The sequence below is a fragment of the Dermacentor silvarum genome, chromosome 3, assembly GCF_013339745.2.
Source record: "Dermacentor silvarum isolate Dsil-2018 chromosome 3, BIME_Dsil_1.4, whole genome shotgun sequence".
NCBI lineage: Eukaryota > Metazoa > Arthropoda > Arachnida > Ixodida > Ixodidae > Dermacentor > Dermacentor silvarum.
Window position 1 is genome coordinate 191,375,888 of NC_051156.1, and position 22,116 is coordinate 191,398,003.

At 46.6% G+C, this 22,116-nt stretch overlaps 1 pseudogene; it reads left to right on the plus strand.

The window, feature by feature from the left end:
• LOC119446324 (piwi-like protein Siwi) overlaps positions 1-22,116 on the plus strand; it is a 38,892-nt pseudogene that overhangs the window by 8,850 nt on the left and 7,926 nt on the right.

Consider the following 22,116-nt stretch of genomic DNA (forward strand, 5'->3'; position numbering starts at 1 on the left):
CCGGTGACGTGCGATTTATTTGTAAAGAATTGATGCATTTAGTGGGCAACTATAATGCTTAACAGAGATTGTTTTGGTTGTTTAAGCGTTCGGTAAGAAAAATCATTTACTCTCCACCATGGGGGCACATTTATTGCCTGTGCTTTGCTTTATGTCAAGGGAGACTTTGGTCTTGAATTGGCAAAAAAAATCTCAAAAAGTGCATTTTTGGAAAAGGGAATTTTTGCTATGTTTATACATAAAAAAAATCCTCAGTGAAATATAGAAGGTAAGTTTAATCGGAAAATGGAAAAAATCACGCTTGTACAGACCAGAGCAAACGCGAAATTACCGAAAATTGGCCAAAAATGTTCGAACTTCGCCCCTTTGCCATTTGCGAACACGGCGGATGGCGGCCGCCATCATGGTGTTAGAAGTATATTAGGTGTACGAACGGCGCCTCCGGGAAGGGAGAACTTCGGTCCGCGTTTTGTGCAGAGGGCCCGAGATGGCGCCACAGTACCCGTGGCAGAGGCAAGGTATCATGCATGGTCACTACGGGGCCGCGAACGCCGCTCGAAATAAATAAAATGTCAGCCTTCACGCTATAACGAGTGCAAAAAAATAAAAAAGGGGAACAAATACGACATTTTGACGATATCATCGTAGATATCTGTTGAATATGTTCAGTTACCCACCTAGAAGGTTCGCGATAGGAGGATGCCTTCGCATTCGCACATGTGAAATTGTGCACCTCCACCAGACACCAGACGTCACGTAGTAGTGACGAAACCGATTCTTTATTGGGCGAACCTGTGCCCACAAAAGCAAGCTACACTCGAAGCACAACGAAAGCGGCCAACACAGTCGGCGATCGTCGAAATCTGATCAGCGGCGAAACGCATCGGCTTTTATACCTGAGTCATCGAAGGTTCCAGATTAATCCCTGGTAACCTCGTGTCTTCCAGAAAGTTCGCGACAATTCGCGTCGCTCATACAATCAGATTACATGAGCGTCGGTGATAAGAGACAACTGATAGAAGCATCGATAACGTTCGAGAAACTTCCGATACATGCAGGCGCGTCCTGTGCCTAGTGATAATGTTTAACAGCCGGTGAAAAGCACTCACCAGTGAAAGGATAAACATGCATACGAGTCAATATTAACATATGACAGTGACGTCGCATTGATATATGACAGAAGTTAGTTCTGTTTGTTGAAGTAATGCTTACCTAGTTAGACAAATATAAACCCAAAACATTCTCATTGTTACAAGCGTAGCTCTCGCACGGAGAGAAATTTCCAGTCTGACACGGCTACGTTTGGTGGCAGAAGGGTGTTAACGGTCCGCAGGCGCCTTTTTTTTCTTCTGTCTTTGTCAAATGAGCAAGGCAGTCGGGAAACTTCGTCGGCACGGCGTCTTTTGCGAGACCCGCCTTTCGCGGTGCACTCACAAGAACGAGTCCTTTGTAAACTGCTTCCCACATCTTCGTCACGTACCTCGGTTCGAAGTGCTTCTCGCACATGTAGTCAGTCGACTGCAGCATGCAGTCCTTGCGCGGAATCACATGGTGCCATATCTTCAGGCAGTCCGTTTCTTGGGGTGCAGCAAAAGACAACACTTTTTCAGTGCAGGTCTCGTAGCCAGATTTGCACCGTGGCCCCAAAAAAAAAAACCACTTCTTGCCCATTTCACGGCTTGCTCACATGAAGAGCACAGCTTGTCATCGCACACAAAGACTGAAAACAAGGGCGCAACGTGGCGACAACTGCTTCGACTAGATGGCGACCGCTCGTCCACAAATGCGCAATAGGGGGCCACGCAACCGCTCCTGCCATCTTGCGGCGTGATGGAGCGGAGGTACCGAAGTCGACGCAACGAGTGCACTGTGGCGGCGCTGCATTGTTCCACCTGTACTTTCTAACACCGTGGCCGCCATCTTGGGCTTGTTTGGAAGCTGTTATCTTTATGCACATTTTGCGCCGTTTCAAAATGGTGTCGGCGAGGGGAAACCGACGCTATTGCGTTGCATCAATTCTGAAGGATGCATCCGTGCCGCTGATTGGCCAAAGCGCGCACACCCACGCGCGCCTCGCTCCCATTGGTCCAGCGTTGTTTGTTGCGTGACGATTCCCGCGTGCTCGACCGATATCGCGTTTCGTTGCGTTTGTTTATCTCTGTGGTTTCATCGCGCCCTGTTCACGCTTGTTTGGCCGCTTGCGCCTCTGCAACGTTTGATTAGGTGCCCTTATCGCTAGCGGCCCGAAGACTGGAGGGTATCGTAGTCTCATGGTTATTACGCGCCAAGCGTTTGGCAAGTAATCGGCAGTGAAATGCACGACGGAAGGCGGCTAGGCCTGGCATGCTCCCGGAGTTGCCAGTCTGCCTGGAGATTCTTCCGGATCGAGTTCCGAGCTGCAACCCAGCACGTCTAGAGTCAACACTTGGGCTGCCTATGCCTCGCGTGTTGGCACAGACCATGTAGACACCCGTTTTCTTCACGAATGATGAAAGTACAGTGGAACCCCGATTATACGACTTTCAGGGGACCACGCAAAACCGTCGTATAATCTGGGCGTCGTATAATCGAAAAACTAAGAATATAGGCAGTGACGCGCAGTCTTGCCCAAAAAACTGGTACAGACCACCTGAATAAGCCCATGGCACGAACCTGCACTGCTCCAAGGAAGGTAGATTAAATTATAAAGAAATCACCGTATTGATGTAACGCGCATATTTTTCATGATTTTCGTTGCTTTAACTAAACCCTCGCGTTAGTCGAATAACAGCAAAATTGGCTATTTTAAATCAAATGCTCTAAATCCCGTGATTTCTAGTGCTATGTTGGCAACCTGCAACTTGCGTCTCGATGTAATCCATATACAAGTCTAGCGAAGTCGGAACTTGTTTTTGATTGGAATAGACGCCGTTTTCGCTGTGCTTGTGTCTGGTTATGATGCCACAATACCCTACGGCCTTTTGCTGTACGACTCCATTCATTCGCGACGTTATGGTGATGCAGCGCATTCGGTATGACGTCCGCTTCCAGAGACGAGCAGCTTTGATGGCCGAGGAGCTGGGAAAGTCTGCCGCGGCTCTGTGTCTCAACATTGACAAATTGCGAATGGCGGGACCAGCTGCAGGCCCTCCTTAAGTGCGAGGCCAGTCAGAAAGGCTCTGTGGAACCTGAAGTGGCCTGGTACAGACCCTGAATGAAATGTTGTGCGGTCTTTGAAGTACGTAAATCTCAAACAAGCTCGACGGCACGGAAGATTACACGATTCTCGGGCGATCACTTCTGGAGATAGTTTCGGTTTTGCGAGACTCTGCTCGACCCGGCACCGAACCCCTCAAAGTATAAGGCCGACAGCGCTCTTGGCGCTGATAGTGTGCTCAGGACAGCGGCAGAAACACTTGGTGGGGACGTTTTCAGTGCCGAGTCACGCGAAATTTCGCGAAAGTGGCAACTTTCCACGAAAGTGATCGGCCCGAGAATACCGTTAAAGGAAAGTCCCGTCTCCTCTTCAGACGACGACGATGAGTGAAGAGAACGAGTTTTTGAATTGCAATTCCTTGAATAAAGGTACCATTTCTTTTTCCGTTCACCTTGCGTTGCATTCGTGGTTTTATTTCGTTTATTACGCGTGACTGGAAAGTTGCCTCTCTCGTTACAATCGCGGTAGCGTTCCATTCGGGTAAATACGGTATTGCACGCCTGTTATCAGCTGCCTGTAGTGTGCGTACGTGCCAGCCTGCGTCTGCTTCGAACGTTTTCTCTTTTTTTTCCATGGCTGGTACCAACAGAGGCGTCGTGCGAGGCGGGGTCGGCGTAAAATTACGTCGTTTAATTGAGGTTTTTAAGGCATTATTTCTACGGGGGGCTTTGGCGGGACCAAACCAATTCGTCGTAAAATGCGTGTCGTCGCATAACCGGGGGAGGTTCCACTGTAGCGAGCGCGCAGTGAGCGCCTGTAACGTGAAAACGTGCCTGGCTTCTCAGTCTGCGACGGAGTGAAAAGTTTGAGCTGCTAGGCGTCGACACGAAAGAGGACGTGAACCACCACGGAACTGAATTTGCCATCATGGATTTATCTGTCGTATCCCGGGTGTGGCAAGAAAGCGGTGATGCTTTCAAGGGACTCCGCCAAGGAGTATGGGCTCTCGGGCTCTGTGCCAAGCTTTGCTGGAGTGCTCCACATGTGGCATGTGCAAATGGTGCATCGATGCCTTGTAAACGGTCGTTGGTGGTTTCACATGTGCAACAAGGATCATAAAAGCAGAAATGCTGTGACGAGCAAGCTTGCAAAGAGGCACAAGCCAGCAACAGACCCTGCCTACAGTCCTGGGCTACTATAGGTCTAGGTGTGACCTGTGCTGAATGCACAATTGTGCGAGTGTGTGAAATATTTTTTGTTAATTTGAATTCTGGGATTTTACGTGCCAAAACCACGATACGATTCAGGATTAGTTTTGACCACCTGGTATGCACTACAACACAAGTACACGAACTTTCTTTCTTGCATTTCGCCTCCATTTAAATGTAGCCACCACTGGGATTTGATCCTGATTGAGTGTTCTGGTCATAAACTTTGTGCAAAGGACATTTTCTTGTTAATATGAACTCTGCACAACTTTATTTGCACAGGGATGCAATTTGTGTGCCTCCTGATCAACAAGGATCTAGAAGAGAAATGTGAAGTGGCTGGTGCTAGCTTTCTAGCATTGCTTTCAATGACTGTGCATGATGTTACAACAAGTATCTGTGTTACTTTTGCATAGTGGCCACATATATATCATGAACTTGTTGCTGAAGGACAGTGCTACATGTTGATGCAATTCATATTGCCATATTGCTAGGCTAATAAAAGTTACAATGAGCTGAAAGTTCAGACTCGTTATCATCAATTTCATTAGAGAGTTTTAGAATAGGGGCCCCAAAGAAATAGCGTCGAAGTCACTGTGCATGCGCGAGACGCAAGTTGCGTTTGGGTTTTGCGTCGGGCACTCGATCCGGAAGAATCTCCAGGCACACCGGCAACTCTGGGAGCACGCGAGGCCTAGCCGTTTTCCGTCATGCATTTCACTGCCGCTTACTTGCTAAACCCTTGGCGCATAGTAACCTTGAGACGACGGTTCCCTCCAGCGTTCGGGCTGCGATAAAGGCACCTTATCAAACGTTACTGAGGTGCAAGCGGCCGAACAAGCGTGAACAGGGTTGATGACTTCAGGTATGACCCAGCGGCACGGATGCATCCTTCAGAAATGACGCAGTAGCATCCATTTCCTCTTGCAGACGCCATTTTGAAACGGCGCAAAATGCACACAAGGAAAACAGCTTCTAAACAAACCCAAGATGGCGGCCGCCGTCCACCATGTTCGCAAATGGCGACTGCGCGAAGTTCGAACATTTTTGGCCAATTTTCGCTAATTTCGCGTCCACCCTGGCCCGTATAAGCGCGTGTTTTTTTATATTTTCCGATTAAATTTACCTTCTATATTTCAAGGAGGGATTCTTGAATGTATAAACGTAGTGAAAAGGCACTTTGCCAAAAATGTACCTTTTTTACGATTTTTTGCCATTTCAAGACCTGTGTCTCCCCTTGAATATCATCCAATTCATACCAAAATTAACAAAACTAATTTTAGAACCCACATCTTCCCTTAATAACTCAGTCATCTGCATGCATTGTTTGCAGTTCAAGTTAATTGTGTATCGATAGTTCAATAACTGCCTTTGCCACAAATTTTGTTATTCTTTAAATATTTGCAACAGGTTTACTTACTGTGGCAGTGCTGTTACTGCCACTTTCAGCCAGTGCATGCTGCAAATCAAGGCAACGGCATAGAATGCGAGAGAAATTTGCCAAGGTATATCGATCCCAACTTGATTTCAGGTCACAGAGCTGTACTCTCAGCGTCGCACTGATGGTGCCCAAATTCGCATCACCGTGAAGCATGTCCAGGAGCTTGCGCCCAACAATCCAGAGCTGCTGAGAATCTTCAACACTCAGATGCGCAGGTGAAGATTCTATTTTATTATTATTCTTGTTGTTATTGGAGGGATAAGCTCTCGAAACATAGATATGCATGTAGGACTTGTTCTGCTCTACGATTAATAGTGCACATACTATTTTTGCTCCCTTATGCAGGAACCTGGAGAGCATGCAGTTTGTTCAGATCCGACGTCAGTTCTTCAACGCTACTGGTCCAAAGCCAATCAGTCGTCACGGGTGAGATTCTGAGCAATATTTCTCTATTATTCTTTATCTGAATTTATCACGTTAGTGGTAAACTGAAATTGTATTGACTTACAGTTGAACGCTGCAATAACCAAGGCTCGAGATAACAAAATTTTGGATCCCCGATGAACACCCATAGGATTCAATGCATTTTGTATCTCTTGGCAACAAAATTTCACTACAGTGGAATCTCGTTGATACGATTCTGCATAATACATTTTTCGGGATAAGTTTCTTTTTCTTTCCCCGCTAATGTGATTTGGTTGGATAATGCGTTGGATGATACAATTTTCAGATGCGCTTTATTTTCAGATTCCAGTGAAGATCGTATCAACGAGATTCCACTATATCTTGCATCAAAGAAGTCTGCCAGAACATTAGCCCCCATATTGCTTGCGTGTGTAACGCTAACAGAGTACAAAAAGTGCTCAACTTGCATTTTCTCTCCACTTAAATTACAAGAATGCTGTCCCAATGTACTTGCAAAGCCGCTGCCATTTCTGTTTACAAGAACATCAATGCACCGGGAGCTATAGCGTGCACCGAATACACATCATGGCCACTGTCTAGTTTGCTGATTGCCCATTCCAAAAGGTGCGGCCGCATCCCTCTATTGACATCTGATTACTTTTTGTATACCTAGCACAGTGTATAATCTGTGGCAAAATAAGAATCTGTCCCAATGACATGCACTGGGCTATGGTGCTTGAGATGGCAGCCGCAGCGTCGGCAGCCATGCCTCTGGCTATGATTGAGAACTGGGGCAGTATTGTGACTCCGAAAGTGATTGTCCGAGAACACCCGTCCCCCACTTCAAGAACGCCGATTTCGGTACCCCCCAACAGGCATTGCGTGCAGATTCGGTGCTGCTGTGTGTAGATTGCACGAAGTGGCTGAATTCTCGGTCGATTAGTTTTGGTGATAAGAGATACAATCACTTTTGTGCTCTGTACCGGGAGCGCTGGCATCTATGGGCGATAGCCTGCACTGGAGAAATGCTGTTGCGTGCGTGGAACGCAGTTTGCGCTGCATCCGGTGTAGAGATAGCTGAAATCTCGTGAAAGTGATATCTCCGAAAGCAATCGACAGAATACCGCTCCATGGCAGTTCTGCCATTGCTGATTCATGCATGTGGTGCACTTTGTGCTGTCAGCAGTGCGGTTCTACAGCCCCGAGCACGGCTTGCAAAATGTAGGCTAACACCATTTTTACAGTCAAGTATCGCTTTGCGATGCGTTCCCTGCCTGTGCTGTCTCGTTTCACAGCAATGAAATTCTCGCGAAAGCACATTTTCTTGCTTTTCCTGCCGATTGTGTTATTGTGGGTTTGAGTTTAGACTGTTGTGTTGACGTAAAGTTTAGTGAAAGGGTGCGTGTGGTGCGAGACAACACTGCATTGAAGCCTGAAAGTGGCAGTAGAGTTAAGTGGAAGTTGACAGTTTTTATTGTGATGGACAGCTGTGGTTTTGATGGCAAGATAAATGGATTTTGTTCTCAATGTGTCGCGTGAATTGGTGACCCTCTGTGAAGTAAAGTCGATGTAGGTTGCGCGCCCTCATTTAAATATTGTGACAGTCAAGTCTGCGGGTGCGTTTCATGTTCAACCATCCCATATGCCAGCGTATATCGCAACGTAGTGTAGACGTCACACATGCAACCTTGACTTCACGACAGCATTAGTATAGGTTGTGTTGCGCAGAGTGTAGCTGTCTGCAGTATCCAATATTTCTTGGGAAATATGTTTAGCTGAACAGTAATAAAAAGGCAAGGTCTCGCCAATATTTCTTGGCCCTGTCTTGTCAAAAAGAATACGGCATAAAACAGAAAGCAGCTTTGTTAAAGTAGACCAAAGCATGGGTATTTGCTTCGTGCTTATGGCTCTGCTGTGTGCAGGCTAGAAATCTGGGAAGGCCTGACAACTGCTGTCGGTCAGCATGATGGCGGCGTCCTGATGGTGGTGGACACAGTGCACAAGGTGCTTCGAACAGAGAACGTTCTCCACCTTCTTGGCTCTCTGCAGCAGACAGCTCGCGGCAACTACAAGGATGAAGCCGTAAAGGCTGTCGTTGGCTGCATTGTCATGACCAGGTGACTCCTTTTTTAACTTTATTTTCATTGGGTCATCTAGTGTTACTTGAGGTTGCATGCATTGTACTCACTCTGCTGCTGGTGCTTGTTTTGTCCCTATGCAGGTACAACAATAAGACCTACCGTGTTGATGACATTGACTGGACAAAGAACCCGCAGCAGACGTTCGAAACGAAAGAGGGGCCCATCACTTATCTCAAGTACTACAAGGACGTAAGTAAACACGTGTTCTGTGTAACACCTATAAGGCGTACATTGCTAAACCTCAAAGGGAAAAATTGTCATCCACCCTAGTGTAGCACGAAGCTGTGAAGGAAACCCGTGTGGGCGTTTCAGAAAAAAAGCTTCACAGTTAAAGAATTTTCCCGGTCCGTGGATCCAAACCAGGACCAACGCCTTTCCACCTTTCTGGGGTGGTCGCTTATCATCTGAACTAACCATGACAACTAGAAGTTCGGGACATATCTGTGTCCCTGTGCTTCGAGTTAATTTGGCCTCGCTCTGCGATTTTGTAGCCTCCTGGTTGGCTCAGGTGAAGGGCGACCGCCCGAGAAAGCCATTCTTGCGTTCGATCCTCGGGCCAGGACAAATTTTCTTCTAATGCTTGGCTTTTATTCTGAGACACTCGTATAGATTTCCTTTGTAGCTTCATGCTGCACTTGGGTGTACGAGTGTTTCCCGTTCATGAACCTTCCTACACCTTGCGGGAATCCGCAGTACTGAGTTGGCATTGTGGCAATGAAATCGGTTGTAATGAAAATATTGTCTAGCAACTTCTCACTCCGCTTTCTTTTGCTGATGTTCACTTGTGGGAGCTTGTGCGGCATGCCTTGCTTTTGCTCTGGCTCTGCATCCCCGGTACTGCATTTCCTCATGATCCACTTCAATTTACATTCCTTTGGTCCTTCGTCATTTCTTTGGATGGGGCTCAGAGGCCACTGCACCACCATCTTTGCGGGGATCTAACCCCCTTGTCTATCTCTTGAACACATGATAGAAAGTGTATTATGATAGCAAGTACCGCATTTTCGCACGTATAACCCGCCCTTGCATATAACCCGCACCCCTAACTTTGAACTCCACGAAAAAGAAAAAAAATCACCTCGCATGTAACCTGCACGCTTATCTGAAAAAATTAGGACTGGGAAGTTACAACTGCGGGCAGTCATGATTTCGTTTTCAAAACACATTCATTTCAAAACGACCGCCGCAATGTCAGTGCTGTCCGATTCACTGCTGCCATCCGAGGGTTCATCGCCGCTCTCAAAGATGTAAATAGTCTTCGGAACCATCTAAGCTGTTCCTTATGGCACATTTTTTGAAGCACTATGAAAGACTGCCGCCGAGACACTCGTGATGCCTTAACAAGGCTGGCCAACTGTGCAAACTGGGCGTACAAGAAACGGCACCCGACTCATTGCAAAACCGTGCAAAAAGCGTCTAACCAGACTATGGATGTGGATCTGGCTGTAACATGTGTTGGCCTCTTATTGCCTTAACACACGTCGATGTCGATAGACACGCGGACTCTGCACGCGGACTCTACACGGCAGGCCGCGCATTGCCGTGCCTATCCCTTCGTGAATATTCGCAGATAACCCGCACTCCCACTTTTTAAGCAATTTTTTTCAATTTTTGGTGCGGGTTATATGCGAGAAAATATGGTATTTCAAGATGTGGTTCAGCTGCGTATTTAAAACATAAAAATAAGTTGTGTGAATTTTATTATATTTGCAAAGAAGAATGAATTGTGCTGATTTATTCGTGTATTCAATAATCCATGTGCAGAATTCCATACAAAATGTTTGTTGCTTTGTCACCTAAAGTGCCACCTAAACTGGAATATAGATTTTTTTTTCCTGGGAATAAAAAACAAAAACAAAACATGAAGTTGCTCGTCTTACATAGCAGTCTTTAGGACACCAAGTTGTCTGGGCAAGACAGTCGGGGGCCAACCTCTATTCCAGTTTATACGGTATTTGCTCGTTTTATCTTCAAGGAAGTCACTCTGAAGAACTTAAATCTGTAGTAAAAAAAATAAGTGTGACCTTCAAAGGGTTAAGGGTATGTAATGAACCTTTTCTTATTGTTAAAAATGATCTAATTAGAATTTCGTGCAGATTATACTCTGTTTCATACATCAGGTGCAACGCTGTAGAGGCTACATACTTTTTGCAGTCGCTGTGTTTCCACTTAGCAGTAGTGCGGTGTTTATTGACTGATTTTTGTGAAAATGTTCTTTATATAAGCTCAGTTCTGAACGAAGAAATGAATTTACCCTTAGAAACAAACAAACCATGTACTCGTACGGCTGCTAACACATTGTTTTAGTTCAATTTGCTTTCGTTTTTTTTTATTTGCATCCCGTCGCGGCAGCCTCACATGCGAGCTTGCGCGAGCAAACGCCGCTGACGCGCAGCAAAGCATAGACGGAACGCGTGGAGTGATACATTTTGGTGGCCGTATTTCTTGCGTAACTTCCACAGACTGATGTATGAAACGGAGTATAGGTCGAAATTTGGTGGTGGACAACACTGCCTGTAACTTGTTTACAGCAATGAGCATTGTACAAAACCGGCAAGCCTTTGGACTTTACTTGCATGTCTGTGCCTTTGTGTGAAGTGAGGCTTGCTGATGCAAGAGGCCATGTCTGCCTCATGCAAGTCTCGTCTGTGTGCAGCACTACCAGAAGGATATCAGGGATTTGAACCAGCCTCTGCTTGTGTGCCGGCCGAGGGAGCGAGACATCAGGGTTGGCCGCACCGACAACCTCTACCTGATTCCAGAGCTGTGCTTCCTCACTGGTGAGCGGCAGGCATTGATTCGCCTGTACAAAGGGGAGGGACGTGGGTCGTTGGAGCAAAATTGTGGAAAAATAGTACTTGAATCGAGCTGCATTTCTAGTTTTACTTTTGCATGTGTGGAAAGCTTACCTTCTGCACATTGTAACAAGATGTAACAAACTGCACTAAGCCCTGTGCACCAGTTCTGCACTAAGCCCCGTGTAATGGGTGCCGATTGAACAATGGGGCTTGGTAAAGATCGGGGTTGCTATTCTCGTTTGTTCAAAGATGCAATCACTTCTCAAGATTTTGCTTGATTAGCCACGGATGCATTGACACACATGGAAAGAGACATTCATGGCACTGAGCTAAGCATGCCATCAGAGCACAGCACCTGGAACGCTGCCACCCGTAGACACCAGCACGACTGAGCCTAGTCATGCGAAATATCTTGGGAGTGATAGCGTCCCAAAAGTGAATGACTGAGAATACCTGCTCAGATCACGGCTGAAAGTGGTCTAGTTCTGAACATGCCTGCACGTGCTATGACCTGATTTGTGCAGTTCATCATTCTTGCGGAGAATAGTCACCTGCTTCTTTGCTGTCTGATCGCAGGGCTGACGGACGACATTCGTTCAAACTTTAGCATAATGAAGGACTTGGCCAGCGAGATGAAGCTTGATCCTGCAAAGCGTGTGGCCAACCTCCAGGAATTCATGCGGAACATGAGCAGGTGTGTGGATGAGCGTTTCATAATTTTCCCAGGTTTGAGATTGCGGGAAAAGGTGCCTAATTTCTGAACACTGTGACAAGCCATTCATATTTCTTAGACCGGCTCTTTAGTGAGCATATGTCATTCTTTATTGCTTACGAATCTTGTAAGGCACACATGCTAGCAGTTTCTCTGGATGTGTTATTGCATGTTTGATTGGCTGTTAAATGGCCATGGTGTTCTGGCGCTGACCACAACTACTGCATGTTAAATTCCTGTCCACAGAGGGCTGCATTTTGGTGGGGGCACCTGTATTTAAATGCATGTTAAAGAACTGCAGGTTGGAAGAGGGGCATAATCTCTGAACGCTTCGGGTGCTGAATAAGTTGGAATTTACAATGTTGCGACCCTAATGTTGTGGTCAACCCTGTCCTAGAATTCTTGGCATTGTGTGGTAAGCACTTGGAAGTCATAAAAAAACTGCTTTTACCAACCCATGCTGTACAACTCTGTCAAGTATTGAGATGCAATGTGGATATTTGGGAAGTTTTGTTGCAGTTTCTCTGTTTGCTGACCTTGTGATTTTCTACAGGAATCAGCAAGTCGTAAAGGAAATGGGCCAGTGGGGTCTGAAGTTCTCGGAGAGCCTCGTTGAAATTGATGCTCGCCAGGTTCAGCCTGAAAGAGTGATTCACGGAAACAACATCAGGGTAACTTGAACTTTCTTTTTTCTTCACTTGTTTATTAAAAGAAAGATGTTAGTGTTGTTCATTACACTAAAGGTAAATTGGTATAACCCCTGTTAAATTAAGTTGAAATCCATGTAGCATCTGTTAAATATAAATGAAAAATCCATATTGTACATGTCAGATGGAATCTGTAATGCCTTGTGGTTAGTTTTTGTTTGGTGTCGTGGGTGATGTTGCATTGGCCACATGCCTGCATGCCCATAGGCACCACGATGAGTTTATCTGCTCTCTTGCAGTTGCGTGAAAGAGTTGAAATTGAAATTGCCTCGTATGACTCCATACGAGGCAATTTGACTGTGATTGCTCAACCTCTTGGTTACGCCTTCATGAGAAAATAATGATGTGCGTCATAATGAGAAGCATGCCTGTCTGGATGAAGAATCGCTAATGGCATACTTGCTGCTGCTACTACACTTCAGAGGCTTCAGGTGTTTTACAAAAGTGCACTGCAGGAGGTTTAACTTACCACTTGCACAAGATGAAAATTGTCATTTCATGCAGAGAATATGAAGGTAATATAATCGTGAACACAGTTAAGGTCTACACCAGAAGAATGTCTGTTTGATAATGTGACATATAAGGGGGGGACGTGGGTTCTAAAACATTTTCTTTAGTTTTGGTTCTATCTTAACTAAACTTCACTGCTTAGATCAATTTTTCACATTGATTTCAAATCTATAATTAGTTTTTTTGATAGCTACTCTAGTTCAGAAAGTATTAAAATCTGGAAATAAATTTCATGAGTACTTCTTACGGGGCTTTTTGGCAATTTATCCTTGTCAAAGACAAAAAGTAAGAGCATGACTTTAATGCCAAAGACTTGCTCTAGGGGGTGAAGCTATTTTTATTTGTTTGAAAGCATTATAAAGGTAAGAAAGGAGACCAACATTGACTGTGAATATATTTTTCTTATTTTCACTCCATTGTTACTTTTGATTGTAATTTATAAAATGATGCTAGAGTAACATAAATAGCATCACCCCCCTAGATCATTTCATTACGGATACACTGATACCAAACTTGTTATTGTCACTCAACAACATCATAGAAAAAAAGCCCCGTAAGGCTGAGTACGGTGTGTAAAAACATCGAACTGAGAAAAACGCATTTGAAGTTTAGACAGCTGAAACTTTTCTAAGAATCCAGCTACAGCAATATTAATGACATCATTTGTAGCTCTATTCTTCACGAGAATGACTATACTAAATATATGACTGTACCCTGCCAGAAAACTGGGAAAAGCTTGTCATAAAGCCATGTACTGCCCCTAAACCAGCATGAGAAACTACGTTTACCACTTCATGTGCCCGTTCCAGTGGCCTGCAAGCTAAATGAATACAAAAATTGTATAATAAAGTAGCCTTTCCATAGACAAATAAACTTACACAATGTTCAAGTCAAAATCGCGCATTTATGGACTATTTATGAATGACCAAAATTGATTATGTCATTCAACACACACTTCGCTCGTACAGCATGCCAGGGCTGTATATGCAGGGTTCTTTGCTGGCTTGTGCCGTTTTTGAAAGCCTAACCTTGGTATCACTACTGTCTAGATGCTCATTTTGCGACTTCCGAAGCTTTTGCGACTAGCAACTTGAACTTCTGGTCCGTTGCGCACTATGATGCCAGAGACTCCTTCCAAGATCGCCGCACTTCTCGCGCGCTCAGCCGACTCGCCCACTCAACGCGGTCTTGGATGCCGCGGACGCGCTGGCTGACGATCCAATGACATCAGATGGGCCGTAGCTATGCCCAGTAGAATCGACGGCGACGTTAATGGGCCGCTTCGGACGCAACAGGTGGTTCCGGTCGTTCCGCTCGTGCCGACGGTTCGCGCACCGCGCTGAATAGTACGCCGTATCAACGCGGTCTTGCGCTGAATGGTATGCCATGTCAACACAGTCTTGGTGCGCTGGATGCGCTGGCTGACGATCTGATGACATCAGATGGGCCGTAGAATACGCCCAGTAGAATGAACGGCCACGTTAGATGCGCCGCTTAGGACGCTGTGGTTCCGGCCGTTCGGGTAGCGCGCCTTCGTCTGCGATCTTCAGCCGTGCGTTCGATGGATGCTTCGTTTCTTTCCGTAAGATTAGCGCGTTATCTTCAGACGAGCGCAAGACCGAAAAGACGGTGCGCGAGCCGCGTGAACACAAGCGTAGCAGACGACCGCGAGAAACCGGGAGCAACGGAGATACGGCGGCGCACGCAAAACAGACAAAAAAAAAGCAATATGGCCGCCTCGGTGGGCGCGCCAGCCAATGGGAGCGCGCGACGGGGGGCTCGCCTTGCGCGCGCGCGCTCTCCGCCCAATCAGAGGCCCGGAACCACCCTTCGAAAGCGGCGAGAGCGGTCGTTCAGCTTGAGCGGCGCCATTTTGAGCTGGCGCAAAATGTCACAAAGGAAACAGCTACAAAACAAGCCAAATGAAGCCGGCGGTCGGATGGCGGCTGCGCCCGCGCCGCGCGGGAAGTTTGAACAAATTTTGCCTTCCGCAGGTTCTTTTCGCGTCTCCCATGCGTTTGAAAGCCGATTTTTTCCTATTTACCGATTTGAATTCAGGGTTAATAATTTGAGGGCAGCTGCTTGAAGGCCCAAACCATTCCTAAAATGCTTTTTTCCAAAATCAATTTTTTCGGCGGTTTTTTACCATTCTAGAACCCGCGTCCCCCTTAAGTAGTCCAGACCTTTTCCTTTTTTTTTTTTCGGTCTCCTGAAATCTGAATCAGTGCACTTCTTTTTTAGAACAGGAGTTCAACTGTAGGCCAGTGACTATTTAACCCACTTCTATGGCATTTTTCTTCCTCTATTTGTGCAGAAAAAGTCAATAGCAGCAACTTTTTATTCTGAAAAATGTTTTCCCCACTCATCTTTCAGTCCAATGTAACCCTGACTGCTGACTTCTCGAGGGAGATGCGTGACAAGACTATGTTCAAAGCAATCCAGATTCGTTCGTGGGTGGTTGTGTGCACACGTCGTGACATGCAGAATGCTCAGGACTTTGTGCGCGAGCTGATGTGTGTTGGGCCACCGATGGGAGTGACCATGCAGCAGCCTCAATTGTACGTATCGATATTTCTTATTATTTGCATTAAACTGAATTGAGTTGCTTTTATTTCATCCTGTTTGGAATGGCTCCTTGGGCTCAAAGCTGTGCAACAGTTTGACAAGAACCCAGGGGCCATGTTTTCACTTGATAGCAGTTTTTCACGTGATAACATATTCACAATTTGTTGATAACAGTCTGCATTTTGGGACCACTGGGAAGTGTTGCCACTCATTGTGGTTTGCGTGTTTTACGTTGTATGTGTGACAGTTATGGAAAAGAACTAGTGTGCTTTTTGGGGTTTAACTCTCAAGGAACTAGTAGTGTCAGACATGGTGCAAGGCATGTTGAAACACAAAATTTTGTGGGTTTTTCGACTCCCAAGGTGATGATCAGAATTCCTTTCTTCCTTCCATCACTTTTACTTATGAGAGCCGCATGCTAGAGTGCTTGTATACCAAGCTTTCGGTGCACGTTGAGGAACTTCAGGTGTTCAAAATAATCGAGAAACTCCAACAGTATCGGCACAATAGCACAAAAAAGCCCCCGTCACGCGATTGTCAGTTTGCTGAAACTGTGTTCGCTCACAACCCTGTGTTGGCGAAAGAAATGATTATTGAATAAACATTGGTTTTTGACAGGCTGAATGCCTGCATACAAAGATGCTATGATGCGCAAATGTAGTAAAAGATGGGTATAGCAGCAGTCTAGGCCACCTTTAGCTTCGCAGATGATCTCCAGCATGGGTCAGGTGGTGCTCAAAAGGTGCAATAGTTGGCATGAAACACGGTTTGTGTCCTGTGTTTGCAACTCTGGTGCGATGTGACCTTTGGGTGTACTCTTGCGGGCGCATGTTCATTTGGGCTGCACTAGTGCTCAGTGGTCTCTTAACTGCCAAATGTAGAGCTGCTGTTGTGGATCAATATATTTTACTTTTTGTTGTTTGTTTGTTGCTTACAGAGTTGCTCTGGATGATGACCGTGTAGGCAGCTACATAAATGGCCTCAAGAACATTCCCAGGGCACTGAGCTGCTGATGGCAGTGTTCCCCAACAATCGCAAAGACCGTTATGACAGTCTCAAGAAGGTTGCTTGTGTCGACATGGGACGTGAGTGGTTTGACTTTGACACAACTCGTTCTTTTCCTTGCATCATGTCTTTTGCTGTGTTGCTCACTAAGCTTCACCACTGGGCTTCCCTTTTACTGTTGCAGTGCACACACAGGTGATGCTTGGCAGGACCATCAGCAACAAGAAAAATCTGAAGTCGGTGGCAACTAAGGTGGCTATTCAGATGAACTGCAAGCTTGGTGGAGAAGCTTGGGCTGTGGAGATTCCGGTAAGCACTTTCCTTCCCTCCGAGCTGCTGCTGTATTCTTCACTCTCTGCTTCAGTAAGGAAGTGCTTGCTGTTCACATAGGTGATGTTAGCGTTCCCAGCTTTAGGAGGCAATAAGCCGTTTGTGTAGTGCTTCAGGGCAGGTAGGTGATTTCGTGGCCTCGTAAGAACGAAGGTCTCGGCAGCAGTGCTTGTGTAGGCAACCATTTGTTTAGTTCAGTGCTATATCATCAAAACATACACAAAATCCAATGAATTTATTTTACCCAGAAAAGAATTCCTATAGTGGAACACCTGTTGATAGCTTTCTTCCATGCTGCTGCATTTTCCGGGCTGCTACGTCGTGTTTTCGCGGTCCCGACCTGAACCCTACATTGACTTCCATGTATTAAATTCCCCTTGATACGTCGTCAATCTGCAATTTTCCTGCATCTTAGATTGCGTTTGAGTGTGGCGGTCACGTATATTTAGCGCTGCAGCCAGCTTGTACGTTGCATCAAGCTACCGGCACATTACCGATACGGCGCGTCTGCCGCATCACATGGCCGTATCTTGAAAGCGTGCTGCGACGTGCGCAAAGTGCAAGCCCGCGCAGGCCTCATCTTCAAAACTATCTGCGATGTTGACAAAGTATCCTTACAAAATACTATCCTTACTTCATACAGCTGCCTAATTTGCTATTGCAATCGTTGCTTCGCCTTTCGGGCGAAAGTGGGACTTTTTTCGTGGTCCCTTGAAAGACGTATCAACGGGGTTATACAATCCCTGTGTGCTTTCTTCTCAAATCGTCAACGATCGCCTTCTGGAAGGCATACAAGTGCACGCACGTGATCTTGCGAATGTTTTTGCATGCTGCTGAACGTCTCGCACGTTGAGTGCAGGGAGCGTTTTGGCCGTCGTCGTCGTTGCTGTAGCGGTCTACGTCGTTTCTCGCTGGTCAGAGCATCGGCTAGGCTTTGATGTGGTCCGGTCCACTCGACGTGGGGTCCAATGAGAGATTGCACAGCCGCGTGACGTGGCCGGTTGCTTGGCGACTATGGATCCTGCCCAGATCCTGCTGTGCCGGCTTGTCTGGGCCGGTTGCTCACGCGTTTGTGTGATCCGCAGTGGTGCGGCAACACGTCGATTTTTTTCGTATTAAGAGCAATGTATTCTGCCGGGGAATGTTAACAAATTCATATCGCACCGAAATACGTGCCAGCTGTGATCGAATCACCGGGGTTTGGTGTATTTGCACATCTGTGGGTGTGGCTTTACCAACTGCGTGCCTAGTCTCTACCCCCCCCCCCCCCCCCCAAAAGTGCCAAGACAAGCCATCGATGAACACCCGTGTTTATAATAACCTTTCATGTGTCTGGTACTGAGCCTGCTAGGTTGCCACCGTTGTTTCTATGCCTAAGGTCATTGTTAAGACACCAAAGCAAAGCAATAAATCAACTTAGACTGATAAAGTATTCTTCGATGACTCTTCCATAGTTAACTATGGATGACACTGCAATAGGTCAAATATTAGAAGAGAAAATGAAGCTCAAAGTTAATTCTCTTGAATTTCGCGCGCAAACCCCAACGTCAGCACTTCAGTGTGACGTCACGACTTCTGAAGTAACTTTTCGTATTTGGGCCACGTTGGCTCAGTAAAAGTTCGCGAAATTTTGCCATATTCAGTCTTGGGGTCTTTTAGAGCACAATGTAGTCAACCTTTACCGCTAAAGAATTGACTGAGACCTAGAAGACACTGTCAAAATCCACGACGTCACGGTGAGCTGGTGCGGGGACTTCAAGGTGGCGTCGCCACTCGCTTGTGTGCGTAGTATGTTTCATCTTTGCTAGGATTAAATGCAGTGCTGGAGTAGCAGTGATCACATTATGGAGGTTGTAAAGGAGTACTGAAGTATATTTTACTCTTTGCACTGGGAACTTTTGTTTGCGTTCAATGGTAAATGGCTTACTACAACACTCCTATGCCACTTAACTGGCTACTAAGTTTCTGCGCCAAAAAAAAAAAAAAGTGATAACCAGGAAAAAAAAGTCCTGAGCGGCTTTGCCACACTCGTCCTTGTGCTGTGCACGCCACACGGCACGCCTTTGTGGCCCCTCTCCCGTCTCCTTTCCACCACTTCCACCTTTTCGATGTCTGCCGGAGATGCCACGAAGGTGTGCATGTGGATTGTCGCACAAAGGCAAGTGTGGCAAAACGGTTCGCCACCATGCTGCCAACCATTTGCAGTTACCGAAGTTTCGGATTCCATACGGTGTCACGCTTAATTTTTCTGCTATTAGTTGCGCGCACAGTGGTGAAAAATCTGGAAAATGGTGTCATTGTCCCTCGTATTGTAGCTATGACTGGGCATTCAGAATAGCCATTCAGAAAGACCTGCTGCAGCCGATTACGGTACTTGTTTTGCACATGCTTCATGGCCTTGTGCAAGTTGCGAATGGCTGGGATGTTTCGAATCTATTTATTCTAAAAAAAAAAAAACATTAATACGAAGCTAGTAGCAAGGAGATTTCACTCTGGATACTGGCTAACACTGTCACGTCTCGACTCCCTCCTGTATTTGGAGCGAAGCTCCTTATAGCGGCACCCGTTCCGTCCCCGTCGTAGTAGTAGTAGTAGTAGTAGTGTGTAACCAGTCTGAGAAAAATGAGAAAAAAAAAATTCCGAAGTTGTGTCCGTAGCGCGGAATCGAACCAGGGACCCCTCGCTTCCGAGCGCGCGGCGTTAGCCCACTACGCCACGAAGCGCACATAGACACACGCACCACGATGGCAATAAATACCCAACATTAACGAAAGGCCGCGTTTCTAGCGTGTTTCTAATGCGTTTGTGCTAGCGCGTTACGGCCCGTGTAAGAAGCTGGTGTAAGACGCTGTGGCCTCTCTGCCTTACCTTCAACGCGTTTCGAACACGCTGCCCAAGGCGGTGGCAAGTCAAGTTCAAGTCGAGGAGCGTTTATGAATGCGGGGGGTATACTCTCTCAGCAGTCATGTGATGGCGTCGGCAAACGCGGTGCACGTTCCGGCATGTGTAAATGGCTGCGTAAGACGCTGTGGCCGCTCCGCCTTACTAGAGAGTACTGCACGTTTCTAACGTTTGTGCTAGTGTCCCCTTAAGCGGGAGATCCGATGATTCCCTCCGGAGCTTCGCCCACTCATCATCATTGACCCCGTGGATATGCTGTGATTTTTTGTGTGTTCATGATCTCGTGCAGCTCCAAGGTGTGATGTGCATCGGGTACGACACGTACCACGATTGCCGTCAGAAGGGCCTCTCGGCTGGTGGCTTCGTAGCCAGCCTGAACAAGACCCTGACACGTTGGTATTCTCGTGTCAGCTTCCACCAGACACACCAGGAGCTGGGGAGTGCCCTCAAGACTCATCTGGCATGTGAGTGCTCTCTCAGTCAAAGCCCTGCTGCAGCTGTGATAATTGCAGCAGCTCCATACAGCACTCGGTTAATTGTCTCAATATTAATGAGGCCTGCACTTAGTGCTGGTATTCCAGGTACTTGTTTCATTTTGCTTCCACGAGAGGCTGCTTGTGAGCTGCCCAGAAACTGCTTGCAGCTAGACACCATCATTCGTAGTGGTTTAGGGCATTTTATGAAGAGATGTCGTAATAAAAGTGTGATCTGTGCAATAATTTATATTTTGTCTGGCGGGAACAGGAACTCTCTGCGAATCAAGTTGAATGAAATATGATGCAAGCCATGTGGCACATGAATGCCTGCAAGAACAAAGCATTTCCATTTTGTAACGACATCCGTTTCTTTTTTTCCTCTAATTTTGTTTGCCTTCTTGCATTGAGCTGTTAGTGTTGCTGGTTTTGATAAGGCACCATACGTGCAGGCTAGCACTTGACATTACGCACGTCCAATTCATTGTTGACTTGGCATGGATGAGCTGTTAAAATTGTCATGCATTGCGGTTGCTTCACCTGCAACGTTTGCTTTCTCTCGTCTCTGCAGTATCATTGAAGCAGTATCAGGAGGAGAACAAAACTGTCCCCGAGCGCATCCTGTTCTTCCGCGATGGTGTTTCGGATGGGCAGCTGCTGCAGGTTCAGGAGTGGGAAGTGGGCCAGATACAGAGCCTGCTGACTGAAATGTTCCCAGGGCGAGAGTAAGTTCTCGGTTGCTTGAACTTCCTTTGCATTCCTCCTTGCGTGTTGTGCTTTCCCGGCTTGCGCAAATAGCAGACGTTGGGCGCAGCTGTCGCCGTGATGGAAAAGTTTGCCGTGCACCTGCTCTTTCAATGCTTGAAAGCATGGATGTGTGCCAAATGACTGAACACAGTGCCAAGGATGCATAATGCACTAGTCCTTGTATGGCCCTTTAGCGTAGTGCGATCGGTACAGGCCTTTTAGTATTGCCCATCGCGGACCATCTATTGCTCGCAGGATCTGTGAAAGTCTTGGGTCCCTCTTGGGCACATATCGGGCCAACAGATCACCCACAGCTCTATGCAGTGATGTTACAATAGGAGTGTAATGTGCTGCACAGTGAGGCCACATAAACAGCCATTGCTGTGGTGGTTTGGCTCAATCGCAATACTAAATTGTGGTCTGTTTGGCTGGCACAAAATTAGGCCCACATTCGCAGGTCTCGCAGGAACAAGTGCAAGGATTGCACCTGCATGGCGAGCAATGTGCAGTCAAACCTCGTTAATACATAGTCGGCCGGAAACGACATTTAGGTACATACTAACGATGTAGAAATTAACCACCAATGCCAGCTTAGTGGCTACTTACCAGCTGGAAAAGAACTACATCACAATGCTCTCAAACACACGCACTGCTTTATTTGTGGGTAGGCAGCAAAAAATCTGATTTTTATATCATGCCGCCGTCGTGGCAGCCTTGCCAAAACAGCAGCATCTTCGAAACCAAAGGCGGCGAGCCAGGCCCGCTTACTAAATTAACAAGTACAGAGTAACACAGCACAGGTAAACATGAACACGTCTCGCTCAATGACCGCGGAAATTCGCTCTCAAAACGCTGAAGTGAGGAGCGCGCAGCAGCAACGAGCGTGTGCTATCTCTCGCTTCAACGCGAACTACGAAGCGCCCGACACTACCGTATTTACTCGAATCTAGCCAGACTCCGATTCTAAGCCGACCCCCCAAAAGTTCTAAGCCAGAAAAAAAAAAAAACTTACCTCGAATGTAGGCCGAACAAAAAAG